This window comes from Vulpes lagopus, chromosome 8, assembly GCF_018345385.1.
Source record: "Vulpes lagopus strain Blue_001 chromosome 8, ASM1834538v1, whole genome shotgun sequence".
In the NCBI taxonomy this organism is placed as follows: domain Eukaryota; kingdom Metazoa; phylum Chordata; class Mammalia; order Carnivora; family Canidae; genus Vulpes; species Vulpes lagopus.
In genome coordinates, this window is record NC_054831.1 from 81,407,094 (window position 1) to 81,428,169 (window position 21,076).

Sequence of the window (21,076 nt, forward strand, 5' to 3'; positions counted from 1 at the left end):
TTCTCTGGAAAGCAACGATTTTTTAGTGTATAAATTCCTGTTCTTTTAAAATCCATCAACATTGCTTTATTTTTTTTAATTGTAATGTTTAATTAAACATACTTGGGAAAATATACCTGACTAATTTTTCTTTTTTAAAAAAGTCTTTCTTTCCAGGTTTCAGTTGAGCGAGAGATAACCCCCCCCCCCCATATTATTTTTGGAGCTTTGTGTGTTTTCCTTGGCCAGGAGAAGAACATTGTGGTACTCTGAAAATACACGGGCCAGACTTATATAGAAAAAGAACGGGTAACACACATATTTATTTTGGCCCTTTCTTGAACTCCCACTGTAAAATATGGAAAAAGATGTTTTGGAAGATACAAACTCACAATAATTTTTTTTTTTTTAGGAGAATGTAGGAAAGGAAAGCAGCTACGTTTTGGAAGGTAGGCAGAGGGAGTTCCATTTCCAGAAATAAGGCACACCGGGTTATTCAGATCATCTTCCCCTTTGAACATAATAAAAGGATGATTGAACTCTAAAGAAGCTCATTTTAAAGTTCCTGGCCGGCTGACAGGATAATAAGTAATTGTCAGGATGGACGACACGTCGGGAACCCAGAGGGGCTTAGCCATGCACAGAACAGCTTTTGTCCTGTGGGCACCAGCCAAAGCAAGCAGAAATAAACTGAAATTTCATGGCTCTCAAGGTTTGGAGACATGCAAAAGTGGGGGGTTCTCCAGGAAGTCGTGCCCCTCTAAGGCTGGGGTCAGAAAGCCCACCGTCTCTATGCAATGTCGAGCAAATTGGATGGAAAGCCCACCCTGAAACCCAGAATCAACTCATGCGCTTGGAACCAAACCCCATGAAGTGGCAGGTACAAAACAAGATAAAACCAAAAGCCAGGGCATGCTTCTTGTCCAGTGTTGAAATCTGGCCCCTCCAGATCAGAGACAGGACCTAGTGAGTGCTCCCGACAGGTGTCCTCAGCATCAGATAAGGCGCCAACGGCACAGTCAGAAGCACAGACGGGCACACGGACTGGGAGGGAAGGAGCAGACGGTGTGCCTTTCGGAGCACAGGATGGTGCACGGGGCAAATGAACACGCTAGAGCTAAGGAGAGGGTCGGGGGGGCGGGGTGTCGACAAAAGCAGAAAGCAGAGCGGGCCGGGGAGCATGAGCAGACGTGCTGGGGCCTCAGTGAGGGTGCTTGTTCAGGGTTCCCAGCTTGAAGGAAGGAGAGTGGATTGGGGGGAAGGTGGTAGCGCTGTGTGACTTAATCTTTATTAACCAAACTCCCTTTCTTTGCTCCAGGAAGGCAGACGAAGTGGGAGGGAGTGGGGGGCTGTCAGAGGAGGGGGCTGGGGCCCTGGTCAAGGGCGCCCACCGCAGGGGCTGCTGGACCCTCCCTGATGGGATGTTGGGCCTCAGGGGCAGGGAAATCAAGAGCGGTTGTTAAGCGGGTGTCTTGAACAAGAGGTAGATAATAATACTGTTCAGAAACGAGCATTGGGATGAAGACGTGGTGACAGAGGCGAGGCACGAGGGCTGTTGTATTTGAAACACTCATGCGAATCAGGAGGGCTGTGGGCTGCGCAGATGGATGCCTGGGTCTCTAACCCAGGGACAGGCCTCTGGGATCTTCCAGCACGCAGCTGGGCATAAAGTCCTGGCTGGAGGTGAGCTCTGTCTGGGAGATGGGGTGGAAGAGCGGCCAGGGAGGAAGACGGGAGAAACTGGAGAAGGACGGGGACCCAGCTGAGGAGGAGCAGCCGGTGGGGCAGGGGAAAGCCACAGTGAACCTTCCAGAAGGCGTGGCCACCTGGTTTCTGTGCTGTTGTCAGGGCGGCCGGGGGGGGGGGGGGGGGGGGGCAGGTGACGCCCCAGGGCTAGCGACAGGGAGCCCCAGGACCTTGACATGGTCTCTGGGAAGCTCTGGAAAGGGCCACCTGCTGACAGTGATCAGGGTGGGGGCAGGGGGATGGGAGAGGGAACCAGAGACGTTTAGTCACACGCATCCTCGGTTTTGTGGAAGGAAAGTGGAGAAAAGGTGCAGTGTTGCAGGGAGATGAAGGTCCAGGGAGGCCCTGCAGTGAGGTTGGAGGGGTCATGACGTGTCACAATGAGCCACCAGAGGATGCAGAGAAGGGGCTGGGGCTTCGGGGAAGCAGGAAGGACCAAGGCCCGGGTCGGGTGGTCCTCAGAGAGACACGGAGGAAAGGGGTGAGCACGCAGGTGAACCGGCAGGAGCGGCCAGGTGAGCGGCTGCAGAGGCAGGACCCCCGCTCGCCCCCTGCTCGGCCACTCTGGCCTCTGGCTCCGCTAATGCCCCCGATGGGGCTGTCGGCCTCCCCCAGGGTGGTTCCCAGCCCCTCTGCTCGTCTGCTTCTCAGCAGCGGGCAGAGGGCAACTCTCCCTCCCACCAGCTTTTGGATTTATTCGAGCCCTCAGCAGAGAGGACGAGGCCCTCACATTGGGGCGTGCAATCCCCGTTCCGCATTCCACTGGTTCCCACGCCAACCTGCATGGAAACACCCCCCTGACACTCCCAGAACAATGCCCGACCAGCTGCCTGGGCATCCCGTGACCCCGTCAGGGTGACGCAGAAAGTTAACCAGCACTATGTGCTTCCAAGCCACCTGAGCGGGATCTGGCTGCCAAAGCATACCTGTAAGGGACCCTACTACCTCCCGGCCTGGCTAGACCGCCTGCCCTCCCGGGTCGCCAGCAGGCAGGTGGCCAAGGGTGGGAATTCTCAGCCTCTATGATCACATGGGCCAGTTTCTCATAATAAATCCTCCTTCATAGATGTAGCCCTAGTACATGTGTGTATATCTACTGAATGACATAGGTGTAACCTCCGTGGATACATAGCTTCCAGCCCCGTTTCTCTGCAGACCCCTGACTCGTACACCCCTTGGGTAGCTCTCTCTGCCTGTTGCCCTGGAAGGAAAAACAGTGAGGGTGACCTGCCAGCAGCTTCCCAGACTGGCTCACTGTGGGCTCATAGTATGGCCGTGGGTAGCTTCTCTTTGGATTTCGGTTTCTTCATCTGAATTAGGATTAACAATGTTAGCTGGTTGGCCTACAACCAAACAAAATAAGAGCAACAGAAAGAGAATCGGCACCAGGGCATCTGGAGGCTTGGTTGGTTGAGATCTGCCTCTTGACCTCAGCTCAGGCCTCCATCTCAGGGTCGTGGGTTCAAACCCTGCTTTGGGCTCTGTACTTGGTGTGGAGCCTACAAGAAGAAGGAAGAGGAGGAGGAGGAAGAAAAGGAGGAGAAGAAGGAGAAGGAGGAGGAGGAGGAGGAGGAGGAGGAGGAGGAGGAGAAGGTGAAGCAATGTCACAGAGCTTGACCACACAGGGCCCTGCCTCAACAGTTCACTCACTCTGTGCAACTGGGTCCTTTTCATTCCTAGGAAACCAAAGTCCCGGCCCTAAAACCAAATGGTGGCTTAATGCAGAAGCATCCTCCCACCTTTATTGCATAAAAAGCTGATTCCAAAGAGAACTGAGCAGATACATTCTTCAAAACAAGAGCACGGAAAGTGCAAAATGAGCACACCCCTCCGTGTACTTATCCATGAGGGGATTGCATCTTCTTTATTTAAAAACGCGGTCCCCGGGGTCCACAAGCGGAGGGCGATAACCCGGGTGTGCACGGGGAGTACCCACAGGTGAGTGTGCAGGGAACTCCCGGTGGCAACCCCAGGCGGGCAAGACAAACGAGACCCAGATCAGCCCAGTGCCAAAGAGCCTCGCACAGTGATCGCCCCCCAAGGCCAACTGGCAGAAAAAGACTTTATAGGAGCTTCATATCAAAGAAAAGCTTTTATCAGCTTTCTATAGCTTCAATTTAACTTGCAATAATGATTGTATTCTTCTCCGGCACCACGATTTTTTAAGCAGGTGTGCAAGAGAGGGAGAAGAGAGGACGGATGGCTTTTATGTCGGTGTAAGAGAGGGGGCTGAAGGAATCATCCTATTTTATGATGATTTTTAAAGATTATATCATTTATGTGAGTTGTGTTTCCTGTGCCTGCTTTTTAAGGATGATTCTTTTTTTTCTAATTTTATTTATTTATTCGTTAGAGACACACAGAGGGAGAGGCAGAGACACAGGCAGAGGGAGAAGCAGGCTCCATGCAGGGACCCCGATGTGGGACTCGATCCCAGGACCCCGGGGTCACGCCCTGGGCTGAAGGCAGATGCTCAATCACTGAGCCACCCGGACATCCCAATGATGATTCTTTTAAACTGGGAATTCATTACAAGCAAAGCTTATGCTTGTGACTACTCCTCAGATTTCACACGTGCGTGAAGCCAGGAGTGTCCATTAATAATTCAGAAGACCCGGCTTTCATCCCCTCTCATCCCATGGTCTGATACTTGGGATGCTAATGTGAGGAGACTAGGAACCATGCAGGTGGCATCCCGCGGCTCCAACAAGCCTCACCCGACAATCCCAACAACCACTCGGGGAGACAGCAGTGTCGATCCCGTAGGATAACCCTCTGTCTGACTCTGGCCTCCTACCAGGTGTTCACTTTTGCACAAAATGGGCCTTTCCAGCGCATACGTTTCTTTCTCCTTCTCTTCTGCAGCCTGTCGCCAGATGCTCGTAAACAGCCGTGCCTACAGGGTGGCCACAGAAACCTTCTCAAAAACATTGCCAATGGTGCAGTGATTGGCCTCTATCCGCAAGGACCTCAATGTCCTATTCGGGAAAATTGTTTAGTCATGAGTGCAATCTGTGTGAGATGCAACAGCAAGCGAGGGTCGCGAGAAATGATCTGACTTGCATTACAACTCGTAGGCCAGGAAGGCTCTGTTAGGTGACCACTCCCTGTATTTTTCCATCAGCGGCAAAGTCGTTAGTGGCATAAAGTGTCACTAACACGTGAAAGAATGACCAGAGGAGAGAGACTCATTCCACTCGACCAACCCAAACACCTGTGGATCGGGTTAGGTGCTTCTCATCCCTTGGTTCTGCAAGGAGGTTCTAGAATCTCTCAAAACAGAATCGGGAGCATCGCAGGGCTCCAGGAGAATCTGCTGGGCCTACAGGTGAGTGTGCAGTTGAGTCACCCAATCCTCCATCCTTATTCAGCGTGACCCACGAGGGCTTGGAGTATGGAAATCCATCCAGACAGGGATTGGACTCGGGGCACCCGCAGCGTCACACGGGGCAGCCAAGCCTCTGCTTCATCAAGGTGATTAGTCACGTTTCTGTCCCCGCCAGCCTGCTGCCTCCCAGCGCGGGAAGACCGCCCCTGTTCTTCCTTTCCTACCTTGTGCCGAACAACTAGAAGTGAGGGAGGTAGGGGGGCATCCCAAGCAACCGCAGGAGCTGCAGGACCTCGGAGAGCTGGTGCCTACCCCCCAGCCAGCGGGGATGTCTCTGCGCCTGTCATCACAGAGCCTGGCTAGTTAAGAAGAAATGTGGATTTTGCTTTAGCCTAATGAAGCTTTGCCGTTTTTAAAGGACATCACACTGTGATCACCACGGTCGCGTTAAAAGATAATGCTAGCCGGTGTTGTGCGCGTTATTTTTAGCACGGAGCCTAACGTACAATCTCAAGTTAGGCAGCAGGATCCTTGGGCCTCCCGAGGGTCTCGTTAAAATGAGATGTTTCCCTCTAGAGGTTTGCTCGGTAAGCAATGTTTAAACTTTTTAATCAGGCTGCCCTGAGTTGCCAATCGAGAAACAGTTTTGAAAACAAATCCTCCGTCAGACTGTGGCTGGTGCCCTGACAGTCGAATCCCAGTGACTTCAAATGTAGGGAGAAGATGATCTTTGAATGAAAGGTGTCGAGAGCTTTCAGTGCTCTAATTAAGATCTAAGAAGGTACGTATCCAGCTAGAAAGTCACCACCGCATTAAATTATACTCTCCTGAGTAAGCCAACATCAGCTTAACGGCATTTTCCGGGTAACAAGGTTGTGAACGCTAATCCCGATTTTGAATGCGGGTTGGGTATTAACTGCTTCGACTAGAAAAGGCTGGGATTCTGAGAATAAGACCACTTTTAAAATTAGTCAAGATTGTCTTTATAGCTGTTAGACAGCCACATCTGTGATAAAACAGGGCTCGTCGTCTACTCAGCTTTCTGTTGCTGAGCACGCGCCCAGTCTCCTCAAGAGGAAGTCCCTAAAAAGTGGAATAAAATAAAAATCGTCGCAAGATGGATGCAATATTCCATCTCCTGTGGTTGAGATAAAACATTTCATCTAACGGAGGTGGTGTGAGGCTGCTGGGTGCCCATTTGGGGTGTATTTCCATTCTGGGGTGGGCTGGGAGTCGCCTCGTCACTCCTCAGCGGGGTCCCAGCCCGGGAGGCTGGCCTTCACCTCATAAGCATGAGGGTGTCTGTGTTCATAGACAACAGCTCCGCTGAGACGGAGCCACCAAAACTGGTTCTCAGGCATTTCTGGACATGCTAATGCTCTGCCCGCAGGTGGTCTGTTTTGCTAGTGCACCATCGTCCTTCCTTCTGAGGGTGACATTTATCTCAAACCATTGACTTTCCAGGCTGGCTCAGACTCCTAAACCCGTCTTGGAGACCAGTAGGGCCAATGGGTCAGGTTATCAATGGAGAGACCCCAATCAGTGGGAATCTGGGAAATTCTTCATGAGCTGAGTTTGGGCTGCACCTTGACCTACGTCTGTCAGTCCAGCTTTGCGATTTGATGAGCGACCTGATGCCACGGGGCCGATATCTAGAGCCAGAGTCGTTCGTGAGCTCTCCACATGATCGTGACACCAAAATGTTGTCGCGAGAATAAAGTCAGAAGTGCGGTCTCCTTGGGAGTAAATGATTTCCTAGTGAAAGCGATGTGCTCAAGGATCCATAAACTGAAATGAGTCCTGCTCCCAATAAACAACAAACAACCCCAGGAAGGCATGCAGGGAACACTCCTTGAATCAAACAGACTGGAGACGATCTGGACTCCACTGAGTGGCCTGGCTAGGTCCAACTGATGAGGTTCACCAATGACAGGCCACCCCTGGGCGGAGAATCATGTCACTTCCAGGGTCATTCTCCATGAGGCCTCAGCTTTAGTAAGGAAAATAGAATGTATGTGTAGACTCTGATATCAAAACATATACACTTATCTTAAGTGTTAGAGCATCAGACCACGTTAATTTATTCAACAACAACAAAAAATATGTTCGCTGTCTATGATGCAGCAGGCCCTGGAAAGCCAGATGCAAGACAGGAATTTTGACAGATTCCAAATCAAACACCTCTCAAGGCCCAAGGGCTCTGAAGCATTAGGTAAGCGTGGACTGAGTTGACGTGCTCGTTACGTATCTCCATTTCTGTGAACTATACCATCCACTCTCACTCGTTGGACAAGGGTGGTCACGTCCCCACCATAAGTGCAGTTTGGGTCAGTTTGAAAGCCTCGTTCTCTGGTCAGGACCAGGCCAAATCTAATCGAGCAGAACAGGGAGGAAAAGCAGACACACATCCTCATGTAACGCAGGAAAATCTAATCGCCCTGAGGAATAACACACGGCTCAGTGATTTAGACCAAGCATATTTCCCCACCTTCCCAGATTTACTTTGAAGTAAAATCCAATCACCACCAGAACACAAAGTCTAGGCCCTCTTTTTAGGCAAGACACAGAAAATCTTCCATTCATACCTTCTCAAGGTCAGACACGCAGGTACAAAGTGTCATTGGAATAGAAGACTTCGCCGTAACAAGAGAAACATCTCGTGGATGGAATTTATGCACATCATGCAAGCCAAGAAAATCGCCCTCGGGATTCTTGGGGTTTCATTAATCCCAGTCCTTATTCTGTGCCCACCGCCACCACGTCGTGTGTGAATGCAGACTGGCTTTACTTATCATACAGTATGGTTAGCACTGCAATATTCACAGAATAGTCTTCCAGTTGTTAAGTTTTGTATTATTCATGTTGCCAACCTCCTTCTGTGGCCCCCAGACCTGCCAGCTGGGGGTTAGCTGTGTGTTTCAGGTACTAGTGATGCCATAGGACAGTCTGCTCCTGCTGCTCTAACAGGACACCACAGACAGAGGGCTTAACCAGGCTCTGGGGGCTGTAGGTCCAAGATCCAGGGGGTGGGGGTTATGTCCAGGCAGGGGTAGGTCCAAGATCCAGGCAGGGGGCAGGTCTAAGATCTGGGGCAGTGAGGGGGAGGGGAGGTCCAAGATCCAGGCAGGGCAGGTCCAAGATCCAGGTGGGGGTAGGTCCCGAGATCCAGGCAGGACAGGTCCAAGATTCAGGTGGGGGAGAGGTCCAAGATCCAGGTAGAGGGGAAGCGGGCCTAAGTTCTAGTGGGGAGGTCCAAGAACCAGGTGGAGGTAGGTCCCAAGATCCAGGCAGGACAGGTCCAAGATCCAGGCAGGAGTAGGTCCAAGATCAGGGGGCGGAGGTCTAAGATCCAGGCAGGGGCAGCTCTGGTATAGGGTGAGACACCCCACTTCTTGGTTCACAGATGGCATCCTCTCGCTGTGTCCTCATGTAAAGAAAGGGACAACGGGCTCTCTGGGGTCTCATTTACAAGGACACCAATCCCATCCTGGGGGCTCCACCCTCACAACCTCATCCCCTCCCAAAGACCCCACCTCTCAACACCATCATCTGGGGGTTATGTGTCAGCATATGCACTGGGGTGGCCACAGGCCATCCGTCCACAGCAGCAGCTTTGCCATGTGCTCCTCGTTGCACGTCTGATGGACCTTGAGCCCCTCATTCAACATCAGTCCAGGGAAGAGCACACGTTTGCCACAGATGTTCTTGGCCACTGGGTCCTTTAAAGCAGAAAACTGCTTTGCTCCTTTAAGTGACACACAGGACCTCCAGCTGCAGTGCACTGTCTGCCACCACTGGGGTCGGGCTTGGGGGGTAGAGCACAGGAGGTGGGGGCCTGCACAGCCCGCTCCCCAGGACTGTGGTCCGTTTGTGTGAGGGGAGCGGGTTCAAACAGAAGGGGCCACATGGGAAGTTCCTCAAGACCTTGAACAAAGTCCTGTCTCATGTGACGTCTTTATAAGCTGGGGTGCTTGTCAGTCACGAGACGGCCCTGTGCCGAAGCTCACCAGGAATGCTGACCCAGACACCAACAACGCTGGGATGCTCAGAGAGGTGAGAATGGAAGCAGGGAGCAGGTGTGGGCGCACCGCGGGGAGATGCCATCCGAACTGCTGGCCACCTGCCTCCTCTGCTGAGGCCCAGTTCGTCCTCATCTCGGGGGTGCTGCTAACACAGGGAAGGAGAAACCCCCCCCCCCCCCCCGCCATGAGGGAAACACACACTTTTGTTCAAAGCTGGTTTTTCAGGATGACTCACAGAGGGCTATTCTCACGGGTGCTTAGCCTGTGTGTCTGCGTGTTCATCTCCTCCACCGATCACAGAAAATCCGTGACCTTCAGCGCAAGGGGCCTCCCAGCCCGTCTCCACCTCTTCTCCTTGGAACGCTCTCTGACACCCTCCGCGCAAGTCTACGAAGACCAAGGAGATCGCACACCTACAAGATGCAGACGTTTCCTGCTCTGGTCCCTGCTCTAGAGGAGAAGCCACCGACGTGAGTCACACACCCAGAGTGCAGCGTGTCTGCAGGGACTAGCTGGGCCATCTGGTCTACCGGCCCCACAGCGCTGCGGTCATCCCCACCGCCGCTGCGCCAGCCTGCCCCGGCCAGCGCCGCGGGCCCCTGGTGGGTTGATGTGCCCACCTGCTTGTCTCCGGTGGCCACTGCGTCACCACCCCCAGCTGTGAGCCCCACGAGGACAGAGCCTCATTTACCCACTGTACCTTCCAAGACTACAACATCTTTGGGCATGTGGTAGGAATTCAATAACTACTTTGGGATGAGCGCGTGCATATTTACAGTGATTACACTGGGGCGGGGGGATGAAGAAACTGAGAAAATGAAATTTACTTTTCACTGAATTCTCTGAAGTGTGATTTTTTTTCTCAAATCTATAGCAAACAATGTGTTATGGAGAATGACAAATCCTGAAAGTAAATAACCCTTTATCCAAAAGGTGATCCTGTGCTGAAAGGGCCTGTTGGGTCCTCTCAGGCCAAAGGAGGAAAGGCGGGGCAGCCCGAGGAGCTTCAGCTGTGCCCCAGCCCCTTTCTCCCTTCACAGTCCCGAAACCAATCCTAAAACATTCCCTACCCCAGTGCAAGAAGGGAGGTGCTTGTAGCAGGAGGGCCCGGCATCTGTGCTTGCAGCTACATCCCTGCAGGTCCCTCACCCTAGGTGTGGTGACCCTGGTCGCTAAAGCTTTCAGCACGTTGCTAGATATGTGGCCACAAATGGGTGACACCCTGAGAGTGCAGTTGCCAGCCCCGTGGCACGCCTGAGCGGAGGCTGGCAGGTGAAGGGGCCCTCCTTCATGTGGTGAGGACCTGCTGCCGATATAGGTGCGGCCTGAAAGGACTGTGCTGTGTCATTAACGTGGGTCAGCCCTCATGTGTGCTCCGTAGAGGCAACTGGCTTTGGCTGGTTGGACAGAACTAGGTTTGATGGGTTGGTTCCGTTGGGAAAGGCTGTTTCTAGGGGAAGAGTGGAAACATCAAACAAAGAAAAGGTTCTGAGAAAGGTCAGCCCTCCATGTCCTGTTATTGTTCTTGACCCCCCCAAAAAACAACACTTGGTGAAGGGGCCCCCGGGGGCCCGGAGTGTGTGCTCCAAACAGTGCGGGCGGCCAGAGGAAGCAGCGAGCAAGCAGGTCAGAAGCAGGGGCACCGCCGCCCCCGTGAGTCATCTCTGGGCTCCGTGCAGCAGGCACAACTTGCAAAATAGGAAAAGGGGGGTAAGACAGAGAGAGAGAGAGACGGAGGGAGGGAGAGAGAGAGGGAGAGAGGGAGAGAGGGAGAGAGAGGGAGTGGACGTGTGGCGGGGGAAACAAGAGCCACACTGTTCCTCCAAAGGCAACAAAATAAATCACCACTGGAACCTAAGAGTCTCCATGTTTTGTAGGAATCGATCTAGAAAACAAACAAGTAGGAAAAAAAGAAAAACTTGGGTGCATCCGGGGCTGGGATCCGGGGGCAGCACAACTGTAGCAGCAGGGAGGCCGCAGTGCATCAGGCCTGTGGGAAGCATGCAGCCCAGGGCTCCACTCGCTGGCAGCCGGGGGCACCCCGACAGTCACATCTCTGGGCAGAGGCTGCAGGCCCCCCCCTCATGTCCTGGCTTCGGGACTCCGAAGCTGATGGGGCCCCATCCCAGCAGAACGCACAGCCATGACTGCCGGCCCCCAGGGCCAGGGACATCCCCAGGCCTGCCGACGTGGACGCCGTGCTGCTGGCAGCTCTTCTCTAACCGGAGTAGATGACAGAAGCATCCAGAACAGTAGGAGGGCATGGGCAACACACAGCATCGGGTCTATGGGGTCAGCCTGGGACCTACTCTCCTGCCAACAACCACACACTGCCCACACCAGGATGAGGTCTGTGGGTCAGGATCCACAGCACACAGCAGGTCGACACAGTGAGCAGGCCACACTGCACAGGATCCACACCCCATTCCGGGATCCACACCACACTCCGGGATCCACACCCCAGGATCCACACCCCATTCCGGGATCCACACCACACTCCGGGATCCACACCACAGTCCGGGATCCACGTCACACACCAGGATCTGCTGTGAGCCACTTCCCAACACCTTCCTTGCCCAGGCGCCATCCTTGGTCTTCCCCATGCACTGAATGGAGTCTTAGCTCCCTGCTCCCCCGCACCCCCCCACCCCGGGGCTCATCCTGGTTCCCTGCGTGGTGAGGGCCAGTGATGCGAAGCAGTTGGTCAGGGTTGGTTCTTTGCTCTCTCCCCATGACCTCTGCTCCCACCCACCCGTGCCCCCTCCCTGCAGGGCGAGGTGACCTGAGAGGTCACGGCAAGCTCAGCAGGTTTGTTGTAAAGCCACGGACATGTGTGTGTGGAGGACACCCCAGAGTCGGGCGGCTGGCAGTGTAAGCAGCACCCCCAGCCTGTCCCCCTCCAGGCTCCTGCACCCGCCCGGGCGCTGTCCTGTCCCTTCCTGTCCATTTGGGATAAGCTTCCTCCTCCTCCCAAGGGTCACACAGGAGAAGCCGTGCTCCCATGGACGCTCCCCACGTTCATGGAGCGGCGGCCGGCAGGCCCAGGGCTCACTCTCGGATGCGGATGAGTGTCCCGGGGACCCAGCACTACAGCCCTGTGACAGGCGCTCAGCCCCAGGCACGCGGGCCTTGCACAGGTGGCGAGGCCAGCCGGGGCAAGGCAGCTGAATGAGGGCCTCCAATCCAAGGCCACGGGGTGCTCAGGGGGCCCAGGCACCCCGGGAAAGCTCCTGAGCTCTGGGCAAGGGCAGAGGGCATGCTGCTCGGTCAGCCCAGACAGGAGTGACCTCACGGCCACCTTGCGATGTGCTGTCATGCTGGAGACACTCGTGCTTGGTCTGTGTCCCCATTCCTGGCCCAGAGCTCCCGGACCCCGTGCTGTTGGCTAAGGGAAGGGCCGCGAGGGTGGCAGGGGTGTCTTGGGTTCACACCAAGGCCCTTTGAGCCACACCTGGGTGCATGCTGGGGGACTTCTGGGGAGCCTCGAGGATGGAGCATGTTGCCGGGGGACCCAGCAGCGTGAGGATGGGGCTGGAACCTCTGGCCGTACTCCCTGATCTCCGGGGAGGGGCGGTGGGACCAATCACCAGAAGCCGATGACTGAGTCCATCACATCTGTGTAATGAGCCTGTGTAAAGACCCCAAAACGAGGGGTTTGGAGTGCCTCCGGGTCGATGAATCCTGGGGTGCCCGGACAGGTGGGTGGGCCCTGGATGGGGATGAGGGCCCCTCGCCGCCTCCCACAGGCATCGCCCTATGCACCCCTCCCCTCTGGCTGTTCTTGAATTGTAACCTTTGTAGTAACTTGTCACGTAGCAGTGAACAATTTTCTGGTCAGTCATGACCTGCGACCGGTGTCTGCAATGGGGTCATCTCGTGGGGCCAAGTCTGTCACCTGCGGGGCCTGTGCTCGTGGCAGGCAGTGTCAACAGTGGGCTCAGGCTGGGACTGGAGAGTCTGCCTTTGGTACTAACTGCCACCTGCACCACGCGTCCTGCCCTGGGACCGCACCCCAAGTGCTAAACACGGAAGTAATAACCTATATCCTTAAATATAGAATTAAATAAATGAACTATAGTATTGAATGAGCATAGAATCAAATCTATATTATTAAATACTTGAAATCATAATAAAACTAAACTGAAATAATAATCAGGGGCATTCTGGAGAATTCCAGCCAGGCACTTTTTTGTCCTAATTCTTCCAAAAGACTTCCTCAAATATCAGAAAGGGAGACAGAACATGGAAGACTCCTAACTCTGGGAAACGAACTAGGGGTGGTGGAAGGAGAGGAGGGTGGGGGGTGGGGTGACTGGGTGGCGGGCACTGAGGGGGGCACTTGATGGGATGAGCACTGGGTGTTATTCTGTATGTTGGCAAATTGAACACCAATAAAAAATAAATTATTATTAAAAAAAAAAAAGACTTCCTCAAAAGCCTGACTTCTGGGTCAAGTTCTAAGTCACAAAAACACATATTTGCTCTGTTTCTTCTTTGGAACGGGAGACTTCCGGGCTCACCAATAGCCCAGCTGCCTCCTAGGCTGTCCTGGGATCTGACACAGGGCCACCTGAGAAAGCAGCATGTGAGGGCACAGAACAGCCAGGACCCCAGGTGTGAGTCCACCTGGCCCAGGACCAATGGACAAGTCCCCTCCCTACCCCTTCTGAGTCTCCTCCATTCTGCCAGAGGCTCACCTCCATTCAGTCATTTGATTTCCATTCATAACTCAACCACCTGATTCAGGGATCTTGAATATCGTCTTATGGCTCTGCCATCCTTAGCCTCTGCTTCGTGGTCACAAATGGCTGCCCAGGCACCAGCCATCGCTTCCACGCTGCAGACAGGAAGAGGTAGGGCGGGAGCTTGCATTCTGTCCAAATCCATGCTGCATGCCTTCCTGGCTCAGGCAGGTGCGTCCTCCACTTCCTAACAAAATATCCCTCAAGGCCTCCGAATTATGCATTGTCTCTCCAGCTTTGGGGTTTTACAAGATCAACAGAGTGAGACATCCTAGGTATTAAGAGAGTCTTGGGTAAATGAGTGTCACTGACTGATTTCCTCTTATTTCCCAAGTTCTCTGTAAAACGTGAGCTCGTTTCTCTACTCCGTTGCAAAGACACAGAAGTCAGTGAGCTCTGATCAAATATTCCTCTAAGGACTGCAGACTATTGATATCTTGGGTCATCGTTCATAATGCAAATCTTTAAATGAAACGTAGACCAGGAGTTTACTCTAGGAAGAGCTATCCTGGGGATGTACGCACTACGTGGCGTACAACCGATTCAGGGATCATTTTATAATGTGATCTATTTTTCTAGAGATTTTGCTCTTGCTTCTCATTATAGACTGTACCAAGCTCGCAGACGTGTGGGCTAATTGATCATCGTGATCCGCCAAGTCGAGCTTATGTGAACAGGTGTCCGTTCATTGTCAGCCCCTAAAGCACGGAAGAGTCGGCCACTTGCTCGGAATCGGTTCCTCGGAGCAGGACAGCTTGGCAAGAGGCTTCATATCCCACCCGTGCGAAAGGAAGGGGAGGCGAGGGAGAGGACTTTTCCCTTTAGATAACCACAAACAATCTCCAAATAACCCCTCCGTTTCAGGGAGCGACGCATCTCTGTTTGCCAACCTGTGTTTGAACAGTCGGAATCACTACCTGAGCAGGCCCACGGGTCCATGCCCTCGGCTGTGTGCATCTGATTCGGAGTGAGCTTGAGTTGTCACCGTGGGGCCACAGGCCAGCGTCCAAGAAATGACATTTGGAGCGAAGACGAATGATCCCCAGAGCAGACATTTGCGATGGTTATGATAAGGCCCCGGAACCTTACCTCCCTCGAGGAGGCCAGAAATATTTGTGTAAAACCAGATCAAATAAAAGGCCTCTCCCTGGTCCCTCAACTAAATCATCTCTCACTTAGTGTCGTTAAACAAATATTGGCCTGGCTGTGAGGGATGTGACCTGTGTGCCGTGAGTTTGTCCCCCCACCCCAGCTGCCCTCGGTTTTTTTTTTTTTTTTTAAGTCTTTTTAAATCCACTCCAAGGAGTTATTTCCCACCAATCTTCTCAAGAAACCCTGTCCTGTGGCTTAGGTTTGGATGAAGCCCAAGGCTCCTCTCCCAGGTGCCATGTTGCCTGAGAAGGATGCCACACTATCGGCCGCCTCGCTCAGAGAGAGAAACCACCAGCATCTCTCAAAGCTGACATTGAATCAAGAGTTGCCAAAGGGGTCCCACTGATGCCCCCGTCAAAAGCCCATGATTTCGATGCAAGCCTGCCTGCAGGTCAGCACTGCTGCTTACCTGAGGCGGCCTTGGCCAAGGGACAGAAATTCTCCAGGCCGCAGCTCACTTATCGTGAAAGTAGGGACGGTGACAGTCTTGTCACAAATCAACCATGAAGATCGAGCTAGCAAAGGCACAGGAAGTGCACGAGGTGGTGCCGGGAACAAGAGCAGACTTTACCTGTGTGTTTTAGAGTAGCCCGAGGTCCAGGTGGTGCCCCAAGCTCACTCCAGGACCGAGCCTGGAAGCTAGGATTTTCTGTGCGTGCCACTCTACATCTGGGAGGTGACAGGAATCCCAATATGGTTTCTCCATATATGCCACTTGGGCACATGGATCATTTTTGAGCTGATGACAACTAAAAATAAATAGTTTTATACAGAAGAGGTCTTAGAGCTTCCTTTATCTGAACGCAGAAACTCCAGGAAAATGTGGACCACCGTAAATGTCCTGTCTGGGGGAGTTTTATGGCTGTGAGATGGCAAAAAGCCAGCACCAAGATCAATCTGCACAAACAGACTCAACTAAAATAATCCTTATCTTCCACAAGTTTCCTCATATATTGACCTTCCCACAATTCACCGCCCCTACAAGCCCAACAGCCCCCCTGCTCCTTTGTCTGCTCCGCAATTTAGTGCCTTTTCTTGAAATGGTACATAATTTTCTGAGCCTAACCACGTCTTTGGGCTTCATTTTTTTCCCTGTGAAATCCCTGTGCATGAACTAAAAAGTATTAACATCAGTAACAATGTGTATGCTTTTTTCTCCCACTCATTTGTCTCTTGTGTGTTTAAGGAGAAGTCCCCATGGGAAGAACATAAAAGGGTGGAGGAAAAATTTTCCCTCCCCTACGGATAGAACTTGGGGACTTTGGGAGGAGCCCGGTGAGGCATTACCCTAGATGCTCTGGGATTGCCTCCCACTTCCCACAAGAAAACTTCCCAAACCAGGCAAATCTCTGTCAACACCACACACTCTTTTATCCTTTAGGGCCACGTTCTTCTGAGTTACCACTGCATCTTGACCACATTTCCAAGCTCACCTCCTGCCATAGCATCTTGCTGAGCCAGAGTTCAGTAGCAGAAACGAGTCATTGTGAAGCCATCTAGCCAGGCATTTCTGCCCTAAAGCCATGGACATTCTGTGCCATTCTTTTCCCAAGCCCGGCCTCATGCTATTTCCTGAGACTGGAAGTCCCTCCTCTTACAGCTCACCCTTTCCCTCTGGTCTCACTTTACGCCGCATCTCCACCATATTTCTGACTCACCTCATCCTGATCAGAACCCTGTTACACATCCCTGTAGCACCCCATGCTTTTTCCTTCAATACAATTGATTGTAACCATAGGCTTGAGTGTTTTCATTCATCAAAAAGAAAAAAAGTATCTTCTTGACGAATATTGCAGAAATCCATTCATATGAGGTCCCTAGAGTCATCAAATTCTACTGAAATGAAGTAGAAGTGAGTTCCAGGGGAGGGGGTGAGACTCAGGGTTTGGTGGGGAGTTTGGGAGGATGAGAGAGTTCTGGAGGTGGTGGGGATGGTGGTAACACAACAGTGGAAATGTGCTGACTGCCACTCCACTGCACACTTAAAATGATTAAGATGGTAGATTTTACGCTATGTATATTTTACCACAATAAAACCAATCACCTTGTTAATTTACAAAAAAGATCTTTTATTTCCCTGGACTACAAACCCCAAGGTGGGACACTGCTGGTCTGGCTCAGCACAGAGCACACGGAAGTTGCTCAAATGCATTTGTTATGTGAACTAATAAGGAGTGTTTAATTGCTTAGATAATTCACCACCTTCTTAATTTAATTATCTGACACTTCCTCAGTACCAGGGCTGCCTTTCCTACCAATAGAAGTTAAAAAAAAAAAAAGTATATTTTCTCTGTCTGGGTCTAGTGCTTTCAGACCTAAATCACTCAGCAGGGATCAGCTCAGGAAAGGCAGCCACATCCAACAGCGCATGCAACCCAAGGAAGCGTGAACTGAAGCAAACCACCAAAAAGCCACTCTGCCACTGTCCAGATCTTTCTGGAAACACATGGAATAGGCATGGTCAGCTCCTTCTCTCTCCAAAAGCTTGTGAGGCTGTGGAAACCTGATAGAGAAGGAAGACAGAGGCTCAGGGATCAGAGATCCTGTGCTGGGGCTCTGGCTTCCCACCTGTCTGCAACATGACCAGTCTGGGGAGCCTGTGAGCTTTAGTTTCTTCAAACCAAGAGTGGGGCCAGTTGTGAAAAATCTCATGACTTAATATTGATGAGGTTCAGAACATGCCACCCTAGACTGACTCTTTCAACATGAAGGAATCTGAAGAAGGGATCATGCAGGAAGGACTCTCCCACCTCCCCTGAAGCAGGTCACAGAACCCTCCTGCCACAGGTGCCCTCCCTCCACCTTGAGGATGGGAGCACCCTTATCTCCAAAGACAGGGACACCAAGGGGAGTCCCAGGGAGCAGGCCTTGCTGGGTCTCCCCAGGTCACTACCCTGAGCTCATACCCTTCGTCCTACCACATTTTCCATGAAAGTCCACACTTCATCACGCCCAGCGTGAAAACACTCAGGTTTAACGGATTCTCCACATCTTCATTCCTTATGAGGGCTCCGTGCCACATAAAACTTACAATAAATCTATGTGCTTTCCTCTCCTTAATCTCTTTCATCTGTCCAGTTTATAGAGTCCCAGCCAGAGCACCAAGGGTTGTAGTAGCAGAAAGAGCTCTGTCCTCCTCCCCAGTGTCCAGTGAAAACTAGGCCATGGAGCTAGCCACACAGCATTGTGTCAACACACACACCATGATTACAGCCTGGGAAAAATAGACACCAGCCTGTCTACTGGCTGGTGGTGGGGAAGAGTTTTGCTTCCTTCTTAATGCCTTTGTGTGCTTTCTAGATCCGCACAGGTTACCACAAGGGAGGAGGCCCAGCACGACCCTTCCCAGGCTGCAGCCTCACTGTCCAGGTGATCTGCTGTGACGCGGCTTCTCTGGGCAGCAGCCTGCAGCTCCCTTTGGGGGAAGCACGAGGAGTTGATGAAACCATATACACCAGCACTGAGCCCATCAGGAGCTCGGCTCTAATCAGAAATGACGGCAAGGAGGCAAGCATTGCACTGCTTAGGGTAGGCTGCTGGTGGGAGACCTGTGGGCGCCTACCGTAAGTGGTCCTACCCTGCAGATGCCATGCTGGCGGGGAGTACTTTATTCTGAGAGATGCAAAGGAGATGATAAAGCTCTCCCTTCCCGGAGAAGTCCTACCTTGGCACTAGATCTTCATTACTTTCCAGTGAGATACGACCACCGTTCATGGTGGTATATTCAGTCTTGCCTGACTTGCTTTGTTGACAGAAAGCTTAATCTGTTGTTTAAAATGATGACACCAGCTTTGCAGTGTCATTGGGAGTGGCAAATGGAAACACACTTGACGCACTGAGCATTTAAAGTCTGTCTTTTCTCCATCCCCTTGGCCTGGGATGATACAGAACAGAGAAGCAAAGACCCAGTGGCTCTGGCAGTGTGGGCCTGGAGAGGGGAGGGAGGCCACGACTTGTGCACCCGCCACCACCGATCTCCTCCATCTCACCACTGACGCGCGTGTAGTGGTGCAAGCAGCTCAGCAAAGGGGAAATATCACTTAGACTCATAACAAAGGACTGCAGATGGATGGAAGGGAGTCGGTGTTCCGTCTTGGCTCAGAACACAGCCATTTTGTTCATGTTCAATAAACTAGGACCCCAGGACTCCATTAAGATCCCATACTGCAGGGGCACCTGGGTGGCTCAGCGGTTGAGCATCTGCCTTCTGCTCAGGGCATGATCCCAGGGTCCTGGGAACGAGTTCCACATTGGGCTCCCCACAGAGAGCCTGCTTCTCCCTCCGCCTCTCTCTCTGTGTGTGTGTCTCTCATGAATAAATAAATAAAATATTAAAAAAAAAAAGATCCTACATTGGGGACCTCACAGTGGGATGGGGCTCAACTCAACATTACAGTCCACGTTCTAGAAGACCTCTAGGTCCTCAGCTTCATCCTTCCTTGGTGCTGGACCAAGATTTAATAAGACCCTATGTTCTTAGGGCAACTCCCACTTCCCTTGAGCACTTGGCACTTGAAGGAGGAATTCGCACAGCAAACCAGGATGAGAGTTGCAAAGACCAGCTCGTTCCCGACAGAGGTGGGAGGCCCAGTCCAGCCTGGGCCATGGAGGTATCTTCCTGTCCAAAGGTTCAGTGCTTCTTTACGAGCAAATGAAACAGTAAAGCAGTACAAGTCACTGTATGGTTTGGTTAATGTCACTCTCTTCCTAAATACATTTATTTATTTATTTTATTTTTAACATCATCTGGCAAATGAGGCATTGCTGAATCTTTCCCATCCTTGCCACCCTGCCACGCCCCCCTCCCCTCAGAAGCTGTGATTTGTGATTTTCAGATCCCTCTGAAAATGTGTTCATACTCTGCACGGAATTCCAACTGGAATCCCAAGAAGGTGTGGCTGAGCCAGTGACAATGAAGGGAGCCTACCAAGCTTCATTAATATGGGGAGAAAGTGAAACAGAAATAAAGATTTTTCTCTACATCCCCCTACACCACCAGACAAGGAGTAACCATAGTAACAGATGCTTAGGAAACCGGGAGGTGAGAAAGACCAAGAATGAGAATCCCCAAGCCCTGGGGACCCTGGTGGTCATAGGCAAATCCAGAAACCTCCTCTTTCTCACCTGGATTTTGATGGGAGATATTTCTCCCCTTTCTCCCAAAATTTCCAGGAAGCAATATAGAAGCAGAAACTGCCTTATAAATAGATGTTTTTTTGAATAAAGCGGACAATGAAGAAGAGGGAAAAGAAGACATTCCTCGGCACTCACACATACCAGATTGGGAAAAATAACTTCCGTGTTGAAAATAGAAATAAAATCTGCTAAAAATAGTAGTGGCTGCAAGTGCTTTCAGTGAGATCAGAAATAACAATCCAACCATTGGGGTCACTTCTGAACAAAAGACCTCTCACCGTGGTGCTGATGTCACTGCAGCTAAGGCTGCTCATGGACATGGACCAGAGGCCGCTCTGGCGCTGGGCTCCTCTGCCCCGTGGTCCTACTCTCTGAGGCCAGGAGGAAAGCTCTTACCAGGAAGTGAGCTCATGAAACCCACTCTTCCCAAGAGCCCCCATAATACCCTGTTTTTTTTGTTTTTAGATTTTATTTACTTACTTGACACAGAGTGAGAATAAGAGAGAGCACAGGCAGGGGTGGGGTGAGCAGAGAGCCTGACGTGGGGCTTGATCCCAGGACCCTGAGATCAGAACCTGAACCCAAGGAAGACCTCTAACCAATAGAACCACTCAGAGGCCCCTAACCTAGATTTTCTTTTTTTAACTAGAAAATGTTGGGAAATATCTACACCTATATTTCATCAAGGAGGAAAAACATTTTTGGTTTCAGGGAACGGACTTGCTCCTCAGAACCACCCAGAAAAGGACATTATCCGATAGGTACCAGGGCTGAGTATGGTTTCCAGGGCACTTGGAACACAGCAGGCAGATCAGAGGCCCTGCCAAGGCTCACTGAGCTTCAGAAGGCAGAGGCTCAGTGTTTATCAGCAGCAAATACAGCGGAGTATTATCCTCCTGACTGGTTCAGTGAGACTTGTACATCCAAGGACATTTCTGCACAAGGGCTGAGCTCAGACCGGGCCTGTCCAC